The 27,893-nt window shown below is 36.8% G+C and overlaps 1 pseudogene; it reads right to left on the bottom strand.

The window, feature by feature from the left end:
• LOC144221704 (uncharacterized) overlaps window positions 1–26,268 on the bottom strand; it is a 130,523-nt pseudogene extending 104,255 nt beyond the window's left edge.
• Window positions 26,269–27,893: the final 1,625 nt, after the last annotated feature.

Genomic DNA, 27,893 nt, shown 5'->3' with positions numbered 1-27,893 from the left:
CCTGCAAGTGTATGACTAATTTTTCTATTAAATTTTGATACATAATTTGTGTTATGCTGTGCCTTGAAAACAGTTCCTTTTAGGAAGTGCAATTCTTCATTAAAGCCTTACTAAATTCTCCCTTCCTACTACTTTATTTTCTACCCATTCATTCTTTTCCCTAACATTCAATGAACATCTACTGAATGCCAGGCCAAGTACAAAGCATCAGTCAGGGCTGCAAGAGAATTAAGACAAGATTCTTTGGAGGGCACCTAGTTGCCTCAGATGGTTAAGCCTCCAACTCTTGGTTTCACCTCAGGTCATGAGTTTGAGCCCCATGTTGGGCTCTGCGCTGCATCAGTGCAGAGTCCACTTGGAATTCTCCCTCCCTCTCTCTCTGCCCCTACTTCACTTGTGCTTGCTTGTTCTCTCTCTAAAAATAAATAAGCTTAAAAAAAAAAAGAATTTAAGGGGCGCCTGGGTGGCTTAGTTAGTTAAGCGTCCGACTTTCGCTTAGGTCATGATCTCGCGGTTCGTGGGTTTGAGCCCCGCGTCGGGTTTTGTGCTGACTGCCAGCTCAGAGCCTGGAGCCTGTTTCAGAGTCTGTGACTCCCTCTCTCTCTGACCCTCCCCTGCTCACGCTGTCTCTCTCTCTCTCTCTCTCTCTCCTAGAAATAAATAAAACATTAAAAAAAATTTAAAAATATAAAAAAGAATTTAAAAAGAAAGACAGGATTCTTATCTTCAAGGCATTTCTAGTCTGATGGGAGAGACAGACAATTTAACAAATAAATATAATATGCCACATGAATTTTTAATATAGAAGGTTTGTTCCAAGGCAAGAGAAATATGGAGACTAAGTGTTCACTAGATCCTTGGAAAAATGGAGTCCAGGCAAATTCAGGGAGAAGATGAGTATGGGCTGAGTATATTCCCTCCATCCCTAACCCCCACCTCCTGTTTGCCATTAAGCTACTTTTCATCATTTTGTCACCTCCCATTTTAGTGATAATACTATATAATTATTAGGGAGTATATCGGCAGTGAATTTCTCTACTGCTTGACCACATCTTTTTTGTTAAATGGGACTTTGGGAAATATGATACTTACTGAGAGTTGAAGATATAGTTATTAATGGCTTCAGAAGAAGGAGAAATTACATTTCTACCTACTCTTACCTTTAACATCTATCCCAATATCTTGTGTTTCTTTCTGTAGTAGGATATACTTTGAAGATTACTCTTCTGATTAAGTCTTGCCCCCTTGCCTAGGCTCTAGGTTCAATGGGATTTAGAAAGATTCCAACATACTGTCAACATCGCTTCACAGTATAAACATTTTTCACATCTGCAAACACCTTTACTATTTACATATCCTTTTTACTGACACATGTTAATGTGGTTCTTAATAAAAGGTTCCCATGAGTTTGGTCGAGCAAATATTATTAATACCCATTTTAGATATGAGACAGCTGATTCTGGAAGTACAATGGCAGAGCCTAGACTAGACTATGCATTTTTTTCTACCTCCTCATGATGCCTTTCATTTACTTGCCCTAAATTAAATTAGTTTTAGGATTGATCATTATTATAGAAACAGGATCTGAAAACTAGCCAATTTTTAAAATCTCCACAGGAAGCAATATTCCTCAGTGTCAAAGGAAAGTATTATGATAATTCAGTGTTTCTTTTTTTTAAAGCTTATTTATTTATTTTGAGAGAGAGAGAGAGAGAGAGAGGGAGAATCCCAAGCAGGTGCCATACCATCAGTGCAGAGCCTCATTGCAGGGCTCAAGCTCACAAACTGTGAGATCGTGACCTGAGACAAAATCAAGATTCAGACATGTAATTGACTGAGCCACCCAGGTGCTCCTAGATTTTTCTTAATTATACATATATTTTATATACATGTTAATATTTGACCCATGCTCCAGTAAGTCAGTGATAAAATCATAGTATGTTAATTCTTATTTCTGATTTTAGCTAAAAATATTTTATTTAGTAGCAGAATTATTTTTCAGCTGAATAAAGGCTGAAATATCTAGTCCCAGATGGCAGGGGTGTGTGTGTGTGTGTGTGTGTGTGTGTGTGTGTGTGTGTACAGTGGGAGGCGTTTTGAGATTACTAAATATAATAATAGTTTTAATAGCAATGCACCAGGAAATCAATTATAGTTGTAGTAGCTAGGAGAACAGTGAATTAGAAAATGATTTTCTCCTATTAAATCAATTAGGAAAGACTAAGTCTAGGTAAGTGAGCGAGTCTACGTGCATATGAAATTGTCATTTCATAAATGACATAAATAAAGAAAAAAATTCCCTCCACAGAAAGTTTTGTAGAAGTCAATCAAATTTAGTTAAGGACAACAATATATCCAAATATAATGCACAATCCAGTTTCCCAAATGATTTGAGGATGTCTAATTAGGATAAAATAAAATGAAGTAAACGATAATCTTGACAGCCGGTCAGCAAAACTGCCAAAGACAGAAGAGTGATAGTGTTGTAGAGCAACTCTTTGCATGAGAGAAACAGTTGACTGTCACCTTTCTATCTCTAACCTTCCACTAGAGAGTTATGCCTAAGCAAGGCTGAGATGCCTCCCAGGAAATACCAGCTAGATGCCATCTGGGAAATACTAGCTCGCTGCATCTGGAGACTTTTCTCAGGTTGATAGTGCTGAGATGTAATTTGCCTCCATTCAAACTCAAGCCTTGCCTCTCCATTTATATCTTCTTAGTGCAGGTGAATATGTAAAATCAGAAAATAACATAATGCTTTACACTACAGTTTATGCAGCACAGTCATACTAACCAAGTCAAAACCAGAGTTGTTTGTCAAGCATGAAACTGCGTCTGTAGTAAAAACAACTCAAATCCTCAAGAGTGTATAGACATCAATGTCTTTTCTTCTCTTAGAGGTCTGTAGGTTGGCTGTGGCTCCACTAAGCTCTATGCCTCATTCTGGGACTCAAATGAAAGAGTAGCCTCTCTCTGGGACTTGCTTTCTTCATGGAAGAGGACAGAGATATTGAATTACACATTCCCATTTCATACTTCTGCTCAGCTTTGGGTCCAGGAATGGCAAGACCAGCAAGATCACTACTGCTGACTGTGGGCAAGTCTAATAAATTTGACTTGTGTTTTATCTCAATCACCAGACCAATCCTTTTGTAGCTCAGGTGAACACCCCACCCTCCTTGTTTGAAATATCCTATAATCTTTGTGCTCTTGCTGTAGTTCTATGGGTTCCATATTTTCCTTTTCCCCCTCCAAGTCTAGCTGGATTGGAGAGTTAAGTTTATGATTATGAAATAAAAAATTAAACAATAAAAAACTATTAAAAACAAAACTTCTGTTCAGAGCTGGTGCTGTATCACTTCCACTCAAGTGCTATTGGCCCAAGCATTACATGACCAAGTTGGCAATGGATAGGGGAAATAACTGACTTCAAGGGAGTACCCACATCTCTATGATTAAGGATGTGCATTTGTAATCCTTTTAATGGGTGGAACAAGAATAATTGGGAGTTGTGCTGATGGTTGATTTATTACTTCCCAGTTTCAAATTTACTTCTTCCCTCTGTGTGAAAATGGATCTGGGTCTTTTACATAATTTCTGTTTCCCTACCAGTTGATAGTACTAGAGAGACATGGTAAAATAAGGTGTTCTCTTCCTGTTCCACCATGCTCTCTTAGGTGGGTTCCTGAGACAGCTTCTCCAGGGCCTGGCTCCTTAGCACAAAAGTCTTCACAAGCAACTGCCTTTTGCAGTGCCCAGGGTTTCCTATGAACCAGCTATGCTAACGCAGGCTGTCTGTCCAGTGTTATGCTTTAGCAGTATGGGCAGCTTCTCGGGCGTTAGGTTCCTGCATTGGCATAGCTCTTCCAGTGCCAACTCATTGCAGACAGCTGCCTCAACTCCTGGTTCCTGCAGTGACTGGCACCAACAACCAGCAGGTTCCCCTGACACAGCCTTTGGTCAATGATGTAGGGAAGAGACACCTCTCCATAAAATGGCTTTCTCCAGTACTTTGGAGAGATTTCTGGCAAGTTCCAGAGGGCATATTTCAACAACTTTTGGTGGCCACCACAGTGGCCTCTCTGCCATCCGGTGAATCATGACCACACCCTCTCCAACAATGTCTGGATCTCTTCCAGAGATTTCCCACCCAGTCTGGGGAGCTTCTTCTTGGAGGGTATGTAGCTCAGTCTGGGGTAGTTACTGTGACCTGTATTCTTTGGAGTCCCCCATACTTCTTCCTGTCTAGTTACTCTTTCCTCCCACCTCCTGTTAGAATTAGCCATTCTTTGCATTAAACTTGCCATGTTCAAATTACTATGTGTTCCTCTCCCTCCTAGTTGGACCCAAGCTGATACAGGAACCATACCTATCACAGGATACAGGAATCTATCACAAAGATCTAACACATGGAATTAGTTATATGAAACTTTTTGTTCAATGGGATAAATTAACTTATTTATTGGCACATAGGCCCAAGACTTCCAGAGTTTGCTGGTTTAAGGCTCCATTTCTCCTGGGTGTGCTTGGATGGCTGCCATCTTTCTACAGTTTTGTGTGCAAGAAGCTTTGATTGCCAAACTCTTTTTCAAGCTCTGTGAGTAATTTAAGATTATGGTTAGCTCTTCCCGTTTCTCTAAAAACAGAATTACCTCTGTTTATTTTTACTCTCATTGATATTGTGGTGATTTTCAGAAGATATCTGATTTTCTTTCTTGCTCCAACTTCTTGAGCTTGGCCTCACTGGAATCCTCACTTATGCCAATATCATATGTACATTAGAAATGCCCCATAAAAAGCAACTTTTAAAAGGCATCATCCTCTTAAAACAGTAATTGCTTCCATTTCTCATACATTTATTAACCAATGTAACTACTAAGTGAATTATGTGAGTGTGTGGGCAGTATATCTAGGAAACACATAGGTAACATTTTTGATTAATATATGTTAAAGTAAGAACCATAAATGCCTTTGTAAGTTAGAATTTCTTTCCTGAGAATCAGTACATAAAATATAAACTATTTTATTGGGCAAAAAGGAACTTAAATTGTAGTTCTTATTAATAAATATACATAATTTTACAGAAATGTTTATTGAGACTTTAGCTATTCCTCTCAATTTAAAAGTGAGCAATTCAAATAATTATTTTAAAATATATAGTATTTTATTTTCTTGCCTAAATTCTCTAGACTGACTACTGATGTGAATAATGGATGACAATAAATTCAACATGAATATATTGAATATAAGGTAGGTAACACTGTGCCGGAGCTGTAGAAATCCCAGAGAACTTTCATTTTTTGAGAGACACAGAAACAAGACCTCTATGGAAAACAAGGTTGTCCAAAAGCTATGCCTAAAAGGCAGGTAGAATCCATTGCTTCCATAATGTCTGATATAGTTTAGTTGCTGCTTATGTTTTGTTCTTTTCCATCCTACAATTAGATATGATCTACTATCTTACTAGATGCCTTACCTTCTCTGTGTAGCCCCAGGACTAGTAAAGAAAGGCTGTGGGGTTCAGAGAAGAAGTTCTTTATGCCTCATCAACCTCATCAATCTATAAAACTCTCTTCCTGGTCTCTTTCACAGAATTACAGCTTTTGGATTACATTTGAAGTTGTAGGTTTATGCTTTGTGAATTATAGAATTTATAACCTAGAAGAGGCTTCAAGATTTCCCATTCCACATGTCCCATTTTACAGATGAGAAACCTGAGGCCCAGAGAAGGGAAGGGGGTTCCCAGTAAGTAGATTTGAAGTGATCACTGAAGTGATCTCCTGATGTCTATATTGATGATCTTTATACTGTTGGAGCTCCTCTGGGAGACAAGGGCAGCTCTTTACTGATATCAGGGAGCACCACGTGTGAAAATGAAGGGAGACTTTAATAGCTGTAGCTGAAGAACAAATGCTGGTCAGGGGCTGTCTGCGTGCTTTGTGTGCTATGCTGGTAATGTGTGGCCCCTAGACAGCCATATTGCTATCTAATTTAAGAACTATCACCCATATTTGTCATATTCCTCCTGATATAAACAAGAGTATATAATTAACATTCTGAGATTCTGAACTATCTGCGTGTTTCAAGTAAAAGTTTTTCTTTTTTTAAGCACAGTTCTTTTTTGTTTGTTTGCTAACTTGTTTATATCTAAAGAGTCTTTAAAAGAAAAGCCGTCATTGCTCACATGTATCTGCAAGCCATCTGGCAATTCTATTTTCCAGTGACAACCAACAAAAGGATGACAGGAAAAACAGTAACAGGAACAAAATTAAAGACAGGTCATCTTATTCAAATAGAGAACTTACTTACAAGCAGATTTGAGCGGTGCTAAATATTGTGCCCTAACAGCATAATTAATAATAACATTCAGGGGAGGTTTTTATCTTTAATCTTACTTCTCATTAATTTGAAATTGAGTTAACTTACAATTTAATGGAGAAAAATAGGAATTAGCATAAAAAGAGCCTCGGTCTATAATGAAGATAATAAGCAGGCTCTACCAGATGGTAACATCAAAACCTATGGCAGGGTCACACAAAGAAATCAAGGACTGATTTTCAAATGAGAACTGATGAAGAAATGGACTATGAATTTTTTTTACAATGGTAGAAGGTTTTATACAGATATCCTAATAAATCTGGCTGGAATGTAATCTTTCTGTTCATTACCTTTTCTATCATATTACACTTGTCATTTCTGCTATCAATAATGTATTCCATATTACTTATCATCTTATTTACAAAGCATTAGTATCTCCCCTTTCTCTTGGGTCCAGTGTGTCATCACAACTTTCTGGTTCTCATCTGGTTCTCCATCTTATGGATGCCAACAGCCAGACAATCTCAGTGGCCTCTCTGATATGTCCATGTCATCCTACATATCATTGCCAGAACAACATACATAAATTACATTTTTTTCCTATCATTGCTCTACTCAAATATCTCTCATTGAAAACCACACTCCCACCTATGTTCCTGTGGAATTTACCTCTTGAGTTGAAGCCATTTTCAGTCCAGCACAAACAAATCATTCATGTGTTCCTGGAAAATACTCCTACTCATCCAATGGGTCTTCTATCTTCAGAACATGCAATTAAACCATTTCTCAAAGGGCTTTCTATAAAACACTAAATCCTTGAGTTGTAAATTTTCACTTTCAGAGATATCCAAACATATTTCCCTAACATGCTTGGGAAACCTGAGCTTAAACAAAGTTAAATGATTCCTCTTTTGTCTGGTTTTCCTCAGGAGCATTTTGATATTCAGTGTTCATCAAAATTATTTACCTATGGAACCCTTTTCATAAAGCCAATTGCTTGATGTATAGCTATCCATATGCATACCCATATAAATACCTATATTTCTAAATCTGATTTATTTATTTAAATTAAAATCTCCAGGAAAATTTAGAGTTACCATTTACTCCAGCAATTATTCTCCTACGTACATATCCAAGAGAAATGAAAGTATGCATATACAAAAACTTGAACATGGATGTTTATAACAGTATTATTCATAATAGCTCAAAAGTAGAGACAACCCAAATGTCCAACAGATGACAAANGGGCTCTGTGCTGACTGCCAGCTCAGAGCCTGGAGCCTGTTTCAGAGTCTGTGACTCCCTCTCTCTCTGACCCTCCCCTGCTCACGCTGTCTCTCTCTCTCTCTCTCTCTCTCCTAGAAATAAATAAAACATTAAAAAAAATTTAAAAATATAAAAAAGAATTTAAAAAGAAAGACAGGATTCTTATCTTCAAGGCATTTCTAGTCTGATGGGAGAGACAGACAATTTAACAAATAAATATAATATGCCACATGAATTTTTAATATAGAAGGTTTGTTCCAAGGCAAGAGAAATATGGAGACTAAGTGTTCACTAGATCCTTGGAAAAATGGAGTCCAGGCAAATTCAGGGAGAAGATGAGTATGGGCTGAGTATATTCCCTCCATCCCTAACCCCCACCTCCTGTTTGCCATTAAGCTACTTTTCATCATTTTGTCACCTCCCATTTTAGTGATAATACTATATAATTATTAGGGAGTATATCGGCAGTGAATTTCTCTACTGCTTGACCACATCTTTTTTGTTAAATGGGACTTTGGGAAATATGATACTTACTGAGAGTTGAAGATATAGTTATTAATGGCTTCAGAAGAAGGAGAAATTACATTTCTACCTACTCTTACCTTTAACATCTATCCCAATATCTTGTGTTTCTTTCTGTAGTAGGATATACTTTGAAGATTACTCTTCTGATTAAGTCTTGCCCCCTTGCCTAGGCTCTAGGTTCAATGGGATTTAGAAAGATTCCAACATACTGTCAACATCGCTTCACAGTATAAACATTTTTCACATCTGCAAACACCTTTACTATTTACATATCCTTTTTACTGACACATGTTAATGTGGTTCTTAATAAAAGGTTCCCATGAGTTTGGTCGAGCAAATATTATTAATACCCATTTTAGATATGAGACAGCTGATTCTGGAAGTACAATGGCAGAGCCTAGACTAGACTATGCATTTTTTTCTACCTCCTCATGATGCCTTTCATTTACTTGCCCTAAATTAAATTAGTTTTAGGATTGATCATTATTATAGAAACAGGATCTGAAAACTAGCCAATTTTTAAAATCTCCACAGGAAGCAATATTCCTCAGTGTCAAAGGAAAGTATTATGATAATTCAGTGTTTCTTTTTTTTAAAGCTTATTTATTTATTTTGAGAGAGAGAGAGAGAGAGAGAGGGAGAATCCCAAGCAGGTGCCATACCATCAGTGCAGAGCCTCATTGCAGGGCTCAAGCTCACAAACTGTGAGATCGTGACCTGAGACAAAATCAAGATTCAGACATGTAATTGACTGAGCCACCCAGGTGCTCCTAGATTTTTCTTAATTATACATATATTTTATATACATGTTAATATTTGACCCATGCTCCAGTAAGTCAGTGATAAAATCATAGTATGTTAATTCTTATTTCTGATTTTAGCTAAAAATATTTTATTTAGTAGCAGAATTATTTTTCAGCTGAATAAAGGCTGAAATATCTAGTCCCAGATGGCAGGGGTGTGTGTGTGTGTGTGTGTGTGTGTGTGTGTGTGTGTGTACAGTGGGAGGCGTTTTGAGATTACTAAATATAATAATAGTTTTAATAGCAATGCACCAGGAAATCAATTATAGTTGTAGTAGCTAGGAGAACAGTGAATTAGAAAATGATTTTCTCCTATTAAATCAATTAGGAAAGACTAAGTCTAGGTAAGTGAGCGAGTCTACGTGCATATGAAATTGTCATTTCATAAATGACATAAATAAAGAAAAAAATTCCCTCCACAGAAAGTTTTGTAGAAGTCAATCAAATTTAGTTAAGGACAACAATATATCCAAATATAATGCACAATCCAGTTTCCCAAATGATTTGAGGATGTCTAATTAGGATAAAATAAAATGAAGTAAACGATAATCTTGACAGCCGGTCAGCAAAACTGCCAAAGACAGAAGAGTGATAGTGTTGTAGAGCAACTCTTTGCATGAGAGAAACAGTTGACTGTCACCTTTCTATCTCTAACCTTCCACTAGAGAGTTATGCCTAAGCAAGGCTGAGATGCCTCCCAGGAAATACCAGCTAGATGCCATCTGGGAAATACTAGCTCGCTGCATCTGGAGACTTTTCTCAGGTTGATAGTGCTGAGATGTAATTTGCCTCCATTCAAACTCAAGCCTTGCCTCTCCATTTATATCTTCTTAGTGCAGGTGAATATGTAAAATCAGAAAATAACATAATGCTTTACACTACAGTTTATGCAGCACAGTCATACTAACCAAGTCAAAACCAGAGTTGTTTGTCAAGCATGAAACTGCGTCTGTAGTAAAAACAACTCAAATCCTCAAGAGTGTATAGACATCAATGTCTTTTCTTCTCTTAGAGGTCTGTAGGTTGGCTGTGGCTCCACTAAGCTCTATGCCTCATTCTGGGACTCAAATGAAAGAGTAGCCTCTCTCTGGGACTTGCTTTCTTCATGGAAGAGGACAGAGATATTGAATTACACATTCCCATTTCATACTTCTGCTCAGCTTTGGGTCCAGGAATGGCAAGACCAGCAAGATCACTACTGCTGACTGTGGGCAAGTCTAATAAATTTGACTTGTGTTTTATCTCAATCACCAGACCAATCCTTTTGTAGCTCAGGTGAACACCCCACCCTCCTTGTTTGAAATATCCTATAATCTTTGTGCTCTTGCTGTAGTTCTATGGGTTCCATATTTTCCTTTTCCCCCTCCAAGTCTAGCTGGATTGGAGAGTTAAGTTTATGATTATGAAATAAAAAATTAAACAATAAAAAACTATTAAAAACAAAACTTCTGTTCAGAGCTGGTGCTGTATCACTTCCACTCAAGTGCTATTGGCCCAAGCATTACATGACCAAGTTGGCAATGGATAGGGGAAATAACTGACTTCAAGGGAGTACCCACATCTCTATGATTAAGGATGTGCATTTGTAATCCTTTTAATGGGTGGAACAAGAATAATTGGGAGTTGTGCTGATGGTTGATTTATTACTTCCCAGTTTCAAATTTACTTCTTCCCTCTGTGTGAAAATGGATCTGGGTCTTTTACATAATTTCTGTTTCCCTACCAGTTGATAGTACTAGAGAGACATGGTAAAATAAGGTGTTCTCTTCCTGTTCCACCATGCTCTCTTAGGTGGGTTCCTGAGACAGCTTCTCCAGGGCCTGGCTCCTTAGCACAAAAGTCTTCACAAGCAACTGCCTTTTGCAGTGCCCAGGGTTTCCTATGAACCAGCTATGCTAACGCAGGCTGTCTGTCCAGTGTTATGCTTTAGCAGTATGGGCAGCTTCTCGGGCGTTAGGTTCCTGCATTGGCATAGCTCTTCCAGTGCCAACTCATTGCAGACAGCTGCCTCAACTCCTGGTTCCTGCAGTGACTGGCACCAACAACCAGCAGGTTCCCCTGACACAGCCTTTGGTCAATGATGTAGGGAAGAGACACCTCTCCATAAAATGGCTTTCTCCAGTACTTTGGAGAGATTTCTGGCAAGTTCCAGAGGGCATATTTCAACAACTTTTGGTGGCCACCACAGTGGCCTCTCTGCCATCCGGTGAATCATGACCACACCCTCTCCAACAATGTCTGGATCTCTTCCAGAGATTTCCCACCCAGTCTGGGGAGCTTCTTCTTGGAGGGTATGTAGCTCAGTCTGGGGTAGTTACTGTGACCTGTATTCTTTGGAGTCCCCCATACTTCTTCCTGTCTAGTTACTCTTTCCTCCCACCTCCTGTTAGAATTAGCCATTCTTTGCATTAAACTTGCCATGTTCAAATTACTATGTGTTCCTCTCCCTCCTAGTTGGACCCAAGCTGATACAGGAACCATACCTATCACAGGATACAGGAATCTATCACAAAGATCTAACACATGGAATTAGTTATATGAAACTTTTTGTTCAATGGGATAAATTAACTTATTTATTGGCACATAGGCCCAAGACTTCCAGAGTTTGCTGGTTTAAGGCTCCATTTCTCCTGGGTGTGCTTGGATGGCTGCCATCTTTCTACAGTTTTGTGTGCAAGAAGCTTTGATTGCCAAACTCTTTTTCAAGCTCTGTGAGTAATTTAAGATTATGGTTAGCTCTTCCCGTTTCTCTAAAAACAGAATTACCTCTGTTTATTTTTACTCTCATTGATATTGTGGTGATTTTCAGAAGATATCTGATTTTCTTTCTTGCTCCAACTTCTTGAGCTTGGCCTCACTGGAATCCTCACTTATGCCAATATCATATGTACATTAGAAATGCCCCATAAAAAGCAACTTTTAAAAGGCATCATCCTCTTAAAACAGTAATTGCTTCCATTTCTCATACATTTATTAACCAATGTAACTACTAAGTGAATTATGTGAGTGTGTGGGCAGTATATCTAGGAAACACATAGGTAACATTTTTGATTAATATATGTTAAAGTAAGAACCATAAATGCCTTTGTAAGTTAGAATTTCTTTCCTGAGAATCAGTACATAAAATATAAACTATTTTATTGGGCAAAAAGGAACTTAAATTGTAGTTCTTATTAATAAATATACATAATTTTACAGAAATGTTTATTGAGACTTTAGCTATTCCTCTCAATTTAAAAGTGAGCAATTCAAATAATTATTTTAAAATATATAGTATTTTATTTTCTTGCCTAAATTCTCTAGACTGACTACTGATGTGAATAATGGATGACAATAAATTCAACATGAATATATTGAATATAAGGTAGGTAACACTGTGCCGGAGCTGTAGAAATCCCAGAGAACTTTCATTTTTTGAGAGACACAGAAACAAGACCTCTATGGAAAACAAGGTTGTCCAAAAGCTATGCCTAAAAGGCAGGTAGAATCCATTGCTTCCATAATGTCTGATATAGTTTAGTTGCTGCTTATGTTTTGTTCTTTTCCATCCTACAATTAGATATGATCTACTATCTTACTAGATGCCTTACCTTCTCTGTGTAGCCCCAGGACTAGTAAAGAAAGGCTGTGGGGTTCAGAGAAGAAGTTCTTTATGCCTCATCAACCTCATCAATCTATAAAACTCTCTTCCTGGTCTCTTTCACAGAATTACAGCTTTTGGATTACATTTGAAGTTGTAGGTTTATGCTTTGTGAATTATAGAATTTATAACCTAGAAGAGGCTTCAAGATTTCCCATTCCACATGTCCCATTTTACAGATGAGAAACCTGAGGCCCAGAGAAGGGAAGGGGGTTCCCAGTAAGTAGATTTGAAGTGATCACTGAAGTGATCTCCTGATGTCTATATTGATGATCTTTATACTGTTGGAGCTCCTCTGGGAGACAAGGGCAGCTCTTTACTGATATCAGGGAGCACCACGTGTGAAAATGAAGGGAGACTTTAATAGCTGTAGCTGAAGAACAAATGCTGGTCAGGGGCTGTCTGCGTGCTTTGTGTGCTATGCTGGTAATGTGTGGCCCCTAGACAGCCATATTGCTATCTAATTTAAGAACTATCACCCATATTTGTCATATTCCTCCTGATATAAACAAGAGTATATAATTAACATTCTGAGATTCTGAACTATCTGCGTGTTTCAAGTAAAAGTTTTTCTTTTTTTAAGCACAGTTCTTTTTTGTTTGTTTGCTAACTTGTTTATATCTAAAGAGTCTTTAAAAGAAAAGCCGTCATTGCTCACATGTATCTGCAAGCCATCTGGCAATTCTATTTTCCAGTGACAACCAACAAAAGGATGACAGGAAAAACAGTAACAGGAACAAAATTAAAGACAGGTCATCTTATTCAAATAGAGAACTTACTTACAAGCAGATTTGAGCGGTGCTAAATATTGTGCCCTAACAGCATAATTAATAATAACATTCAGGGGAGGTTTTTATCTTTAATCTTACTTCTCATTAATTTGAAATTGAGTTAACTTACAATTTAATGGAGAAAAATAGGAATTAGCATAAAAAGAGCCTCGGTCTATAATGAAGATAATAAGCAGGCTCTACCAGATGGTAACATCAAAACCTATGGCAGGGTCACACAAAGAAATCAAGGACTGATTTTCAAATGAGAACTGATGAAGAAATGGACTATGAATTTTTTTTACAATGGTAGAAGGTTTTATACAGATATCCTAATAAATCTGGCTGGAATGTAATCTTTCTGTTCATTACCTTTTCTATCATATTACACTTGTCATTTCTGCTATCAATAATGTATTCCATATTACTTATCATCTTATTTACAAAGCATTAGTATCTCCCCTTTCTCTTGGGTCCAGTGTGTCATCACAACTTTCTGGTTCTCATCTGGTTCTCCATCTTATGGATGCCAACAGCCAGACAATCTCAGTGGCCTCTCTGATATGTCCATGTCATCCTACATATCATTGCCAGAACAACATACATAAATTACATTTTTTTCCTATCATTGCTCTACTCAAATATCTCTCATTGAAAACCACACTCCCACCTATGTTCCTGTGGAATTTACCTCTTGAGTTGAAGCCATTTTCAGTCCAGCACAAACAAATCATTCATGTGTTCCTGGAAAATACTCCTACTCATCCAATGGGTCTTCTATCTTCAGAACATGCAATTAAACCATTTCTCAAAGGGCTTTCTATAAAACACTAAATCCTTGAGTTGTAAATTTTCACTTTCAGAGATATCCAAACATATTTCCCTAACATGCTTGGGAAACCTGAGCTTAAACAAAGTTAAATGATTCCTCTTTTGTCTGGTTTTCCTCAGGAGCATTTTGATATTCAGTGTTCATCAAAATTATTTACCTATGGAACCCTTTTCATAAAGCCAATTGCTTGATGTATAGCTATCCATATGCATACCCATATAAATACCTATATTTCTAAATCTGATTTATTTATTTAAATTAAAATCTCCAGGAAAATTTAGAGTTACCATTTACTCCAGCAATTATTCTCCTACGTACATATCCAAGAGAAATGAAAGTATGCATATACAAAAACTTGAACATGGATGTTTATAACAGTATTATTCATAATAGCTCAAAAGTAGAGACAACCCAAATGTCCAACAGATGACAAATGGATAAAAAATTATTGGTATATCCATAAAATGGAATATTATTCAGCCTTAAAGATGAGGGAGATTTTGACACAATCTATATTGTGTCAAAAATGAGCCTTATATGGAAACACTATGGTAAGTGAAAGAAGCCAGTCACAAGAGGCCACATATTGTTTTATTCCATTCACATAAAAGTCCAAAAGAGAGAAATAGAGAGAGATACAGAGTAGATTTGTAGTTGCTTAGGTCTAGGGGGATGTGGGGGAGATAAAAAGGTGACACTAAAAGATATAGGTTTTCTTTCTGAGGTGATAAAAATATTCTAAAATCAAAAATATAAGGATAATGCATATTTTTGTAAATATATTAAAAACCATTGCATTATCTACTTCAAAAGGATGAATTGTATGATATGCAAATTATATCTTTACAAACGTATTTTTTGAAACGTTTTAAAAAATGTCCAGAATAGTAGATCATATCACACCATTCTATAACTCCTTACCATGGCTGTATTTCAAGCAAGGGCTTAGCAATTATCTTGACAAGTGAACAACAACAACAACAACAACAAAAAAAAAAAAAAACAAAGAAGAAGTCTAACAAAAGCCTTTCTACTCAGTGTGGTCTACGGACAACAGCATCACATCCTCTCAGAGCCTGTTAGAAATGCTGATTCTCAGGCTGATCCCATACCTGCTAAATCAGAATTTGCATTTTAACAAGATCCAAGATAATTCATATGCATATTAACGTTTGAGAAACACTGAACTGAGGTATCTTCTTATTGTTAAGAACAGTAAGCTTTTACATAGCCATCTTGCTTTCTCATGCCGTAGGGCTTTTAATAGGGATTAAATCAATTCACTTTTAATAAGGACAGCATCTAATGAATTACAATTAACCTAATTTTCTCAGCTGCAGTTTTAATGTTTCCCAGTGCTCAGTCAAGCCTCCAAAATGTGATGATTATTTAAAATATAAGAAATTATAGAAAATAAATAGATAACTTGTTTAGATCTTTTAGCCCCTTGAGTTTTACAGGCGTACCACCTTTTATAATCATTGATTTAAATGCAAAAGTTAACAGCTAACTTGTTTAAAAATACAGAAAAAATATTTTAAACCCACTTATTTGCTTATCAATGAAAAGCAGTTTGTAACCAGCTTTTTTTCTTACTATACTATTGTTAATATTTTTTGGTGAATTAATAAGAGTCATTTTGGTCATCCTCAAAAATGTGTGTGTATACACACACACACATACACACACACATATACACACATGAAGTAGAGAAAGATTTTCATTTTGCATCACACTTCTATAAGCTTGTCAGAATGAGAGAATTTTATAATTGAGAAATATACACATATAAAATTCATTCTTGTCAAGGATTATTCTTCCTACCTCCATCCTCATACCCACACAGACAGAAATACTTGAGGAATCCTTGTCTTTGCTCTTCTCCATGCCAACTGTGAAATGGGCTTCCTCCAATGATCAGTACCACTAGGGCTTGTTAGGTGGTCTATTATTGAAGTGTTCTCAAAGGGCTTTCAAAAAGCCCAACTGCTTTTCTCAGTTTGTAAGACAGACTATGAGTAAAAATTAATTTATGATCAGGTACCCTGAGTACCTTGATAAATGGTCACAAAAGCCCACCTTCTATACAAGGCCAGAGGCCCAACGTCTTCCTTGATAAAAGAATGGACAAACTCAGTGAGAACTTTAACTAAGATCTAAAAAGAATCAGAGTTGAATAATTCAATAACTGAAATGAAAAATACACTAATTCATTAATTCAACAACAGATTAGAGAATGAAGAACAACACATCAGTGATCTAGAAGATAGGGTAATGAAATGCACCTAAGTTGAACAGCAAAGAGGAAAAAAAAGTAAAAATTGAGGATAGGTTGGGGTACCTGGGTGGCTCAGTCAGTTGAACGTCTCATTTTGGCTCAGGTTTTAATCTCCTGGTTCATAAATTCGAGCCCCACATCAGGTTCACTGCTGTCAGCCTGTTAGCAAAGAGGCTGCTACAATCCTCTCTCCCCCTCTCTCTGTCCCTCCCCTGCTTGTGCTTTCACAAAAAGTAAATAAATATTTTTTTAAAATGAAGATAGGTTATGGGATCTCCAGGACAACATCCAGCATACTAACATTTGGATTACAGGGGTCTCAGAATGAGAACAGAGAGTGAAAGAGCCAGAAAACTTACCTGAAGAAATATTAGCTAAAAGCTTCTCTAACCTGTAGAAGGAAACAGACATCCAGATACAGGTCCAGGAGTCCCAAATAAGATGAATCTAAGGAGGTCAACACCAAGGCATATAATAATTCAAATGTCAAATGTTAAAGATAAAGAGAGAATCTTAGAAGAAGCAAGAGAAATAACTAATTATGTACCAGGAAACCCCATTAAGCTATCAGCTGATTTTTCAGCAGAAATTTTGCAGGCAACAAGAGAGTGGTATGATATATTCAAAGTGCTGAACAGAAAGAAGCATACAATTAAGAATACTCTACCTGGCAAAGTTGTCATTCAGAATTTCAGGAGAAAAATACCACATAATCCAGTAATTCCAATACTACCCAAAGAAAACAAAAACATTAATCAAGAAGAGATATGCACCCCTATGTTTATTGCAGCACTATTTATAACAGCCAAGGTAGGGAAACAAACTAAGTGTCCACTGATAGTTAAATGGATAAGAAAGATATTATACACAGATACATACTTGTGCACACACACGCACATACACACAGATATTACTGAGCTCTAAAAAGGAATGAGACTTTGCCATTTGCAACAACGTAGATAGACCTAGAGGGTATTATGCCAGGTAAAATAAGTCAGGCGGAAAAAGACAAATAACCTATGATTTCACTTCCATGTGGAATCAAAATAAATAAATAAATAAACTAAACAAATGAACCAACAAATAAACAAAAAAAGCAGAAACAGATTATAAATACAGAGAACACATTGGTGGCTGCCACCAGGGTGGGGGATGGGTGAAATAAGTGAAAGGGATTATGAGGTACAAGCTTCCAGTTATAAAATAAGTAAGTCATGGGGGTGAAAAGTAGGACAGCATCCAGAACACAGTCAATAATATTGTAACAACGGATGGTGACAGATGCTATACTTACTGTGGTGAGCACAGTACAGTATTGATACTTTTTGGATCACTATGTTATACACCTTGCCGAATATAACATTGTTGACATTGTATATCAATTATGCTTTACTTAAAGAATATAAAGCCTATATTATGCATCTTAATATAAGGTAAAATTTAAGGGCCATGAATCAAACTTTGGAAAGGATTCTTTGCTGCCCACCATTCCCAGATATTTCCACACAGCAATCTGCCCTGATTGGCTGTTTCTGTTTCATTGTTTTTTGCAAGTGTCAGGAGCTACTGAAAGTAGGTTTCTGGTTGATTAATTTCTGTCCTGGCACACTTCCAACAAGAGGCTCCTTTGTGAGGTATCTTGCTTGTCAGCCACAGACTTTTGGGACCTCTTTTCTCTAGTCTCTCTCTTTTGGCACTACCTATAGAAGCTATACCTGCCATGAATCTGTATGTCCGTAATGAAATTTGGAAAGTGAACCAGCTCATCTTGGAGATTTCTATCAGTTACAGTCTCTTCCAGTTTGCCTCATTACCAAATACACTTTTGATGATAAGTGATAATTAAATGCTAAGGCTTTGAAATGATCTCTCTGAATCAGAGGAGAAATGATGATCTTTGTTTAAAAGATGAACTTAAAAAGAGATACAGTGGATTTCCCCTTCCAAGCAAAGTTTCAGGTTTGATTTATATGTGTTTTCTCACTAGTCTAAAAGACATAGACTTAAGAATACCCTTAGGCCTTCTACAAAGAAGGATTGTGGGTGTGGCTGTGTCAGGTTTGCTGTTAAAAATCTTAGATGCCTTCCATTGTCAAACAAGAGAGAAGACTGACAGCAGTACTCCAATAGGGGATTTCTTTTTAAAAGAAACTAAAGAAATGGAAGGAGGGTTGTTCAATCCAAGGACTGAATGATTAGTGTCTAACCCTGTTCTTACAGCCTATTTTCATTCAATGGTGTGTTATCTCTTCCTCTGGTTAATTCCCATAGCACTTTGCCTGTACCTGCCTTATATTTACTCCTGCTATCTTATACTGTAGCCATTTGTTCATCCATCTTAAATCTTTTATTGAACTAGAAGCTCCTTGGAGAGAGAAAGATAACCTTACATGCATTTTTATCTTCAGCAACATATAACTTTGGAGGAAATTTAAAAATGAGGAAAGGAACATCTCTTGACCACGTAGTATGTATTAGGCAAATGCAAGATATTAATATATGAAGGGGTACAATAACAAATTTGTGTTCCTTGCCTTACTTTTGAATTAATTGAGATCTAATCCAAAATACGCAGATGTAAACAAAATATAAGCTTTCTTTTTGTTAAAGTTGAAACTGGAGAAGATTTAGGGGTATAGCACCAATGGGCTTCCTAAAATTGTATGCAGAATCAAGCAAATGCTCCCATCTGGTTACAGGCGTAGCTGAAAAACTCACTCTTCCCCATGTGGGGTTCTACCCTTGTTAAATACACATTATAACAGAGAAGACTAGAAGGAGCGCTTTTGCAGGCATTGCAGCTCCTAAGGGGAAGATAGGAAAATGGGCTAAACTACAGTTTCTTTCCCCAAACACACAAGTTTGCTTCTTCAAACTTGCCAGTGAGGTAACTTTGTTCCTTCTCCTCTGGAAAGCAGGCAGTGCGTGAGCAGGCAGAAAGAGGTCAGGGATGTTAGACTGATTAACATCCGTCTTCTGTGGTCATGAGTTAGAGGAAAGGAGGTTTTCTCACCACAAGGGGTTTTCATACAGCATCTCATTTAATCTCTCCATCTATATCAGGTTAGGTATAGTTGATTTGGTTTTATAATGAAGAAAGGAAAGCCTATAGATTCTAAGTAACTTATTCTAAGCCTCACAGTTAGTAAACGTCAGTCAATATTCAAGCCCAAAGTGTGTGCTCTTTGTTCAACACGGTCCACAGTGGATGGTCAGACACATTTTTGGTGAATGAATGGATAGGTAGATGGGGGAAAAGGAAGAAAACTTACAACACATTTATGCATCATCTATGATAAATCCCAAGAATTTTAAGTGACTTAAGCTTATAAACATAATAAATTCCATACTGTAAATATGTCTTGATAAATTCAAAAAGGATAATTTTTACTTCACTTTATGAGTGAAGACTATATGCAAATTTTCTCAAATGGTTATCCATTTATATCATCTCAATAGATTGTCAACTCTTGGAGGTCAGGGAAGTACTACTACTACCACCTTTACATCCTCCCTAACACCCACAGGTGTTCAGGAGGCCCTTTATGGATGACTATTAAAAGAAGCAATGCACAGAAGTAGACAAGCCCTTAATAATTTCTTCAAGTGAATTTTATGAACTNGATGGATGGATTGATGGAGAGAGAGAGAGAGAGTATTTTTTCTTCAAGTATCAACACACTCTGGTATTGGGCATAGATTTTTACTCAATCTATGGGAGGGGCACTTAATCTATGGGAGGGTAGTATGCTGTAAGTGTGTGAAGGATTATTGTAAAGGAGGATACTGATAAGTCTTTCTGAACTAAGAAGACAATAAAATCAAAAGGCTGAAACTTCAGCAGAAGCAAAACAGATTACACATAAGGAAGCCTTCCCTGATAACAAGGGTTATTAAACAGACCACTGATAAGATTTACAGAACCTCTTCCCTTGAAGATCTCGGAGAGCAGGATACACAGCTGGTTTAGATACAGTGCTACTTGGAAGCAAAGAGCTGGGCTGCATGAGCTCTCAAAGCATATAATAAAATTACTTGCGCTTACATTATCACACAATAATTTTATATCTAGGGCTCATAATGATACTGAAACCCTAGGTCTGAAAAAAAACATATTTTATAGTACTCCAGTACTCTCAAACTATGCAACACAATGCTGAGCACATAGTAGTTACCCGATGAATGTTTACGGACCAGATCGATCAGTAGAATGGCAGTTGGGAAAAGAACTGGATTATTCCTAGCTCTGTAAATAGTCTGAAACTTGGGGGAATTAAATCAATTTCTCAGGTCTTCACTTCCTTCCTCCATAGATCATGGCCTCTGCAAGCTGAAGATCTCTGGGACCCTTGTAGCACTGTGACTCCATGGTTCTGATTAACCTGATCTGTAGCCAGTTCATACTGCCTATCAATATTACAGAAAGGAAACATGAAAGCTGAGCTTCTACTGTCATTTTGTCCACCAATTAGCATTTTGAGCTTGCTCAAATCATTTAATCTCCCTGGGATTCCAACTACAGAAGCCTTATTTTAGCCAAAAATTCTATAATTCCATGACAATGGCATAATGAGTTACATTTTGTTTATTCATATCATCATTTCTAATGTTTTTCAGGAAAAAGAATTGACTGGAAATATTATCAAAATTATTTTTAAATATTTCAACAGTCAATTTATTAAATACTATACTTTAATGTCCATTTATTTCTCCATAATGTAAAATTTACCTCAAATGTCCAGTCAATGTTTCTTACCAGTTCACTTTCTTAAAATATAGTAAGGTTAGTTACTATTTTATTTAGAGAAATTCTTTGACTCCATGGGACTACTATGCTGAGACACACTAGTTATAATGTTGAACCAATACAGAGAAACTTGAGAAAGTTTAAGCTAAAAAAAGACTTTGGTATGCCCTCTAGAAGTAAAAATGTGATTTAACTTTTCAAATGAAACAGACTTGTTATCAGCAAATATTTACACAAAGACCTACTGATAACCAAATGGTTTAACTAGCCAGACTTTAAGTGACAAACTCAGCATGATTAGAATCTGTAGATAAGGAAGTGAATAAAGGTATACAGATTGTATGCTTGTATGCATTTATATTTGAATGGATGGGTATTCATGTGCCCATCCATTCATTCAATAACATTTATGGAATTCTGCTAGGCTCTAGCCACCCCTTAACTGGGGATGAGAAAGTGGTAAAACATGGCCTTTTCCCAGAAGATATTTCCAATCTAAGAGAAAGTACAAATGTGTAAATAAGCACAGTCCTCTGTGAGTTCTCTACTAGAAATGTATACAACATGAAGGGAAAGAGAGGGTAACTGAAAGCCCAGAAATAAGAATAGATTCAGACTTCCCAACCAGAACCACAAGTGTTAGAATCAGACACACAATGTGTGAAAGAGTAAAAAATAAAAACAACAACCCCCCCCAACAAAACAAAACAATATAATCCTGAGCATACAATAGAAACAAAACTACAGATTTGAGAAAAATAAGATGTTGAAAACTGTAAAGTTAAATTATTTATACTTCAAACTCAATAAACTAGTTGAGCATATGCAGTAAAGCGGGAAAGGAAAATAGACAGATGAAAGCAGCCTGGGAGATAGAATGAGGGTCTAACAAGTGTACAGTCCAAGTAACAGAAGAGGATATTTAGTAGTATCCTGGCCTCTACCCACTAGGTGCCAACAGTACCCCCTACCCTCAGTTGTGAATATCAATGTCTGTAGACATTGCCAAAAGTCTCTGAGGACAAAATCACTCCAGCTGAGAATAACTACCATAAAAAACATATGAGAAAGACAAATTACTGGCCTATTTCACTCATGGTTATGAATGTAAAACACCTAAACAAAGTAATAGCAAATTGGATTTAGTAGCAAATAAAATATTAAAATCCAGCTGAATTTTTCCTGAAATACAAAGATGCTTATATATAGGAAAAGCTGTAAATACTATAATCCACATTAATACATCAAAGAAGAAAACCCTAATGTTCTTTCAAAAAAAATAAACATACATGTATACATATATAAACATACATATATACATACACACACTATATACCACAGTGTCCACTAGGAGGCAGTTCTTCCCCCTCTTTATTTTGCTTTTTAATTTACACTTTATATAACCTATTTGCAGTGTGAATTAGAAATCCTGCTTTAGTTCACTGCCATGCCTGAGAAAAAGGGATACCATTCAACTGAGCTAATCAGAAGCTTTCTCCACAAGTTTATAGGTGTTTAGTGAAAAAGGTTAAAAATAAGATCAGTAAGTAAGTAAGTAAGTAAGTAAATAAATAAATAAATAAATAAAATAGGATTAGCTAACAAGACCATTTACAAATATCTCATTTCCATTGAAAAGTAGACTGTAGATTTATTGTAATAGTACAACTGTTCACTAAAACGTTGATCTGTATTTTAAAAAGCAATTCAAACAAGTCAAATTCAATTTATATTAATGCCCCCCCACCGCAAAAAAAAAAAAAAAAGACTGTTTAATTCTATGTCTGTAGCATTTAACACAATGGTTTTAGAAACCAACTGACCTTTACTGTTAGCATCCAGTAAATAAATATGAATGACTCATTAGTGCATTCACATAAATTGAAATGCTCATTTGCAGTGACTTTAGAATGCACTCAATTTCAAAATGACCTCTATTATTTTTTATTTAATTATGTACATAAACAAATCTGAGACCGTGTATATTCAATGATCTAGCAAGCCACTTCTCTAGCATCATATCTACCAAATTGTCATTTAAGGAAATGAACAGGAAAAGACTGTAAGAAGTATCACACCACGAGGTGGTTCTTTACTATGGTGCATTGCTCCGTTCCACACCACCATCCCCAGTTCTGAATCTCAGTAAGGAGGAAGTCAGTGTTAGCTCAGGGTCACGCTCTTGAGTCTCACAAATCCCAATCCTGCTCTCATTCAATCTGTGCACAAGGACATCAGTCAAACGAAACCAGGAAGTCACTTCTCTAAATGTGTTGATGATTATATGAAGAGTAACTAACTTCAATTAAATATGAGATAATGGCATGTAAATGAATTAGTGGGTACAAAGTTTATCACAACTTATTAGCCTAATAGCTATTATAAACATAATAGCAACTGTTATGCCTAACAATAGCTAATTATGTGCTAACACTTCAAATATATCTATAATAAAGACAATGATGATAATACTACTCAGTCAAAAAGAGAGAGATCCCTGCCTGTAAGGGAAGGGAGAAGCCAGGACAAAGAATATTCTCATTGTGCAGACTATACTCTCTGCAGTGGTCAGTGTCCCACTTTTCATTTGGAAACCATGGGGTCCTTGAGTCTCCTGTTCTCTGATGCTGACTCAACAGTGAGAACACCATTGAAAGATAACCTCAACAGAAATAAAGATGATCTCCCTTGAATGAAAGGAGCTGGGTGAATTTAGGGCTTGCCTTTACTAACTTATACTCTTCTTGGCAGAGGACTTTGCTTGGGGTGAAGCCCTGTCTCCAGAAGGCCCAGATCCAATTGCCTTTGAATATCTGCTTACTTCCCTGGGGCCCTTCATGTTGTTGCCTGCCAGAACTTGCCAGAAGGGGCTGAACAACACTGCTTCCTGAGAATCTGATAAATCCTCTTAACCTGCTCACATCTACAACTTGACTTGCCTTGGAAGTTCTGATCAAACCCTAGCCCCAGCTCCAGTAATCTTCAGCTGGATGTCTTTTGTTTATTTTGTTTTCTCCTACCAACTTATTCACACATGCCCCATCAGGAATAGACTCTGTCAGAGGTAAAAATAAATAAATAAATAAATAAATAAATAAGAGCCTGATTTTGTAAGGTCAATGGAAAACATAGTTAGAATAAATACATTTCTAAGTGATCTAAAAAAATGCTCTAGCATTTTAGTAATATGGATAGATAGAGGGAAAATCAGAAAGGACAGTTATAAGTTATACAGGGTTCCTTTTAATTTGGATCTCTCTCCTTTTTAGAGAACAAGAAAAGAGAGTGATGTCTGGCCTCCATTGCATTCCCAATATGGGCAATGACTGAGGTCATAAATGAGAGTAAACTTCGGAGTCAACATCAGAACACGTACTATCTTCCACTCACGATGCTGATTTAGAAACATTATCTTATTTAATCCCATAGCAACTTTTGTGATTTAGAAACTGCCATTCTCCCAAATATTATAGATGAGCAAAGAGTCTTGGCAATTAACATTCCCAGGGTTACATCAAGTGCAAGTGAGAGAGCTGAGATTCAAACCCAGGTATCTTTGAGTCCAGTGCGTTTAACCTCATGCTATAATGTATTAGAACACCATTCTGTAAGGTTTTGGCTTATGTTCCCATCTTTGCCTCTAATCAGTAAACTGCTTCAGGGCAGAATTTATCTCTCATTAATTTTTATATCCACAGAGCATGGAATAATGCCAGCCACATAGCAGGAATTCAATGATTGTCAAATGAACAAAATGATGAATTAATAACTAAAGGAAGGAATTAATTTTAAAAAGAGACAGTAAATTGAAGTTTGTGAAAAAAGCTAATTCTACATCAAGAATACTATCCCTGTGGTTCATTTTGCGCCCCTCCATTTCCATTGTAGCCACATCTGAGTATTTTATGATAAGCACCATTTTTACTGCAGAATTAAATGAAATGCTTTCAAGAATATGTACTTTACCCACAGATTTAAATGAATGATTGAAATTCCATAATCAGAACGTGACACAACCAAACCAGTGTATAATCATATGTTTCCTATAATAAGCTACTTGAAGTGTTCTTAGGGTTACAATTTTGTAATCTAGACGTGAGAGGAAGATCCATGCTCTTGACAACATTCAACACAGGCACTTCAACTGGCTCTGGATGAAAGACAAACCCTCCCTTTTGCATTATATAGATGTTCTCTCTTTTCCTTATCAGTAAGCAGACAGTCCTACCCTCTACCTTCACATCCTCTGCCATCTTCCTCCAGCTTCTGGCCAGCTTGACACTTGCAGTGATAACTCCCAACTGTACTACAGCATTGATGCTGACAGCGCCACTGTCAATAGTACGTTCACTTATATCTGCAATTGAATATTTAAGCAGAATTAGCCTCCTATAACTAGAGGCTATAGTTATAACACAAAAAAAGACTTCAGTGGCTCTCTTAAAAATGTACCATCACAGGGTGACATTATTCTTTGACCTCAAATTAAATGAGATAACAGTACGCTGTCTTATTTTCATTACAGCCAATGCACCCTACTTGTGATATAAAGAAAAGCTCAGGTCTTAGCCATCAGTATTTGAAATATTTTTGAACACCCCTTAGTGTACTAAGGAGATGTTTAGTCTTATGGAATTTGGATATTGACAGTACAGGTCCAGAAGTTTTACGTCCAAGTCATCATTTGAAGATGAGATTGAGAACAGAGTCACAAACCAGTGAGTCAGAACAATAGGTCACCCATTTGTCCATTAGATAAATATGCTGTTACTGGCTTCTCAAATAGTTAACTCTTGATCACCCTCCACTATATTTTTGGCATTGTGCTGGATAGAGTGAGGAAGTTAGAAAAGTAGTTCCAGGGTTTCCAATGGCTAAAATCCAGATGGAGTTGAGGACTAAACGGAAATGTGATTTGGTTGTGTCCACGTACTGGATATGCCCACAGCCCACTTCTAAACCTGTGGCCAGAACCCACCTTTAAAGATAAGGGTTCAGTTTTAGGTATTCCCTCATCGAGCTTACAGCCCATAAATCTTCCAGCACAATTGTGGGTCTGATAGTGATGTGTCCCCCTCAGAAGGGGCATCTCTCCTGCATGCTGACTAGTTGACTTACTAAGTCTTTGCCTCATGAGGAGAGTGTGGCTGTGGCTGGAAGCGAGAAAGGGTAGAAAGGGCAAGGAGGAAGTGGGGAGGGGCAGGTAAAAATGGGACAGAAAAGAGAGACAGAAAGAGAGAAGGAGAATGCATTAATCAGGGCAGAAGAAGAGCTGGCAAAACAGAAGCATAGAATAAAAGGGGCGGAGTCATCCTGAGAGCAGAACTGATCCTGAAGGAACAAAGACCCACCAGGCAGAGTGAGCTACCTCACATCCTGACTGGATGTACCGCTTTGATCTGAGGCATGGCTGTGCAGGTGTTGAGACTGCTTTTGCTTATTTTTAGTTAACTTTTCACTGAAGTGTGCCAGATACACAGAAAAGTACACAAATCCTAAGTATATGATTTGCTGAGTTTTCAGGTATAGAATATACGGATGCAACCACAACAAAGAGAACACTACTAGCACCCAAGGAACACCCTGTCTGGCTGAAGGTAACAACTAGCCTGATCTTTATCACCACAGAATAGTTTTATCTTTTTGAACTATAGAAGTTCTGTGTGTATTTGTGTGCGAGTCTGGCTTCTTTCATTCAACATTCTGCATATGAGATACTACCACACTGTTGCATGTACTTGTTTGTTCATTCTCATTCCTGTATGTTACTCAATTCTATTAATATACTACAATCTTAATTGATCCATTTCATAGCTGATGAGAAATTGGATATTTTCTTATTTGGGGTTATTATAAAGAGTGATGTTATAAACATTCTCATACGTGTCTTTAATGAACTCACATATGCATTTCTGTCGGGTAATACAGCCAGGACTGGAATTGTTAGGTCAGAAGGTATGCTATGCTTTGCATTAGTAGTTACAGCCAAATGGTCTTCTCAAGTAGTTTTTCTAATTTACGCTCCCACCAATGGTATATTAGACACCAGATGTTCCTCATGCATCCCTGCCACCATTTGAGATATTCTCTTTTGTTTTATTGTTTTATGCACTCTTCTGGAGAGTGCATACTATTATTATATTGTAATTTTTAATTTGCATTTTCCTGATGATAATGAGGTGAAGCACATTTTCATGTTGCTGGCCATTTAGATAACATCTTGTTGAACTGCTTGTTCAAATATTTTGTCCATTTGTCAAACTCTTAAAATACTGGGCTTTTTTTTTTTTCTTAGTGGCCTAGGTAGAATGTTAAATAGTAATGGTGGCAGTGATCACCCTTGTCTTGCTTCTGAACTCAGATCGTTTTTTAACATTTCACTGTTAAGTATGATGTGCACATAGTTGGGTTTTTTTTTTTAATAGACTAGTTTTACCAGACTAATAAATGTCCTTTCTACCCATTTATTTAGTATTTGTATCATACATATATGTTACGTTTTATTTATTCATTTTCTGAAACTATAAAGATAATTATATGGTTTTTCTTTTAATTCTATTAATATGATGAATGAAGCTGATTGATTTTTGTATCCCTGAATTAGAGGCAGTCAAGATACAGAGCCTTTTTTTTATATATAGCTGGATTTAGTTAGCTAACGTTTTGTTTAGAATTTTTGAGATTATATTCATGAGAGACATTTGCCTACACTTT

The sequence above is a fragment of the Crocuta crocuta genome, unplaced genomic scaffold (genome assembly GCF_008692635.1).
Source record: "Crocuta crocuta isolate KB4526 unplaced genomic scaffold, BGI_CrCroc_1.0 scaffold21, whole genome shotgun sequence".
NCBI classification, from domain to species: Eukaryota; Metazoa; Chordata; class Mammalia; order Carnivora; family Hyaenidae; genus Crocuta; species Crocuta crocuta.
This window is presented reverse-complemented; position numbering and strand designations above follow the sequence as displayed.